Below are 1,885 nucleotides of genomic sequence, written 5' to 3' on the forward strand. Positions count from 1 at the left end.
CCTTCAGGCTGTTTCCCATCAGGTTCCCCTGGAGCCCCAGGGACACCTCCAGGGAGCCCAGAGGGGACAGAGAGAGTGCCACCGTGGGCTGGTCCTCTGCTGCTGAGCTGGGCCGGGCTGCTGGGACAGAGGGAGCTCCTGGCAAGCGGGCAGCGCTGCAGAGAGACAGCTCTGCCCAGCAGCAGGGCTGGGGGCGCTGCCTGCAGGCAGCGAGAGGAGAGGAGCGAGGCAGAGGGAACTTAAAGGCAACTGGGAGCAGGAGGACGCTGAGAGCTCACTGAGGGAGAAATCTTCACAGACTTTGACACAGTACATCTCTGGCTGCAGGGCAATGCAGCTCCAGTTCCTGCAAGGATCTCCTAAAACTGGCACATCCCACAGCTTGTGGCATCAGTAAGGACAACTCTGACAGTTTCTCTGTTGTAGAGGAGGATGTGCTGCAGGTCAGCGACATTTCACTGCACCGTCAGAGGGACAAGAACACGATGACTGCCTTCTCCTAATGTCTGCAGGAGTGTAAAGGTGGATGTGCTTGTGTGGTATCCCAGGGCTGTCCTTGCCAGCAGGGTCCCTGCACCCGGGGGGCTGTGTGCCGGCGCAGGGACTCTGCCGCCTGCCAGGGTCAGCTCTCCACCTTCCTGGGGAGCTCCCACGGTGCTTCTGTGGGGAGCAGCTGTGGGTGGAAGGAGCATCCCCCAGCAGGGTAGGGTCCTCCTGCTTTTGAGGGTTGCTGCTCACAGGTCAGGGCTGCTCAAAGATGCAAATCACCCCCAGGATATTTCCAAGGGTTTGTCTCAAAAAGAAGATCAAAGCAGGAATCACTATGAAGATAAGGAGCTTTCCTGACTCTGTCTTTTCAGTTTCCTATTCTGGGAAGGGGATGCGGGAAGAGAAAAGTGTACCTGGAAAAGGAGCTTTCAAGTTTTAACAAGTCCCTGAGACTCCTGAAATTCAACTCTGAGGGCTCATTAGAATCTGCCACAAGCCTCCTAAGGTGCCTTCAGCCACTCCTCTGCTTATGGACAGCACCAACATCCCCTCTGCTGGACCTGTCAGGGTTGTCCTGACCTGCCCTTTTCCACCTGCAAAGAGGAACATGCAAACAGGCAGGTTTCTGCCCAGCCCAGGTGAGCGCACAGAGGTTGGGATGGGATTTGTGAGCACTCACAGGGAAAAGACATGTGACAGGGAAACACCTACCAGGAGGAAAATCTCCAGGCAGCAGGGATATGATCAGGGAATGAGAGGAAACTAAAACCAGAAAGGTGGTGGGAGGGAGAATTCAGAAATCTCCATGTGATCCCCTCCAGTGCAGACCCCTTCCTCTGAGCAAGCCCCCTTGCCTCCTCTCCCACCCAGCAAAGCCTCTGCCCTCAGAGCTGTGGGGTCCAAGGCGTGAACCACCTCCTCTGCAGCCAGAGCTCCAGCAAAGCGCGGTGCAGCTCTCCAGCCATGTGCCAATTGCCCTCTGCAGAGCACAGGGGCTGAGAGCGACTGCCGGGCAGTGCTGGTGTCTGGGAGGTGACGTGCCCGGCTGGGTAAGGGTAAGGCTATCCTGAGTGCCCGGCTGCCTCTCCCATGGCTTCTATAAGCTCACTGTGATTTTCCTTCTTCCTCTACTTTTCCTTCTTCCTCTACAGGTTTGTGCCATTGCTATTGTTATCTTGTTCTGGTTGTCAGGCTCTCTGGGGAGGTGGAGTTTCTGCTGCGGACACACACTGATCTTGTGTGTCCTTTCACTCAGCTGTGTCTATGGGAACAAGTCCCAGATTTCCTGGCACACGTGGAGATGTGGTCAATGCAGTCTGTAGGGCTGGGATATGAGCCGGCTCTTACTTAATGAAATATCATCATAAGGACAACAGGCTTCCTCCCTGAGGTGTCC

The sequence above is a fragment of the Vanellus vanellus genome (genome assembly GCF_965231255.1).
Source record: "Vanellus vanellus genome assembly, contig: HAP1_SCAFFOLD_147, whole genome shotgun sequence".
NCBI lineage: Eukaryota > Metazoa > Chordata > Aves > Charadriiformes > Charadriidae > Vanellus > Vanellus vanellus.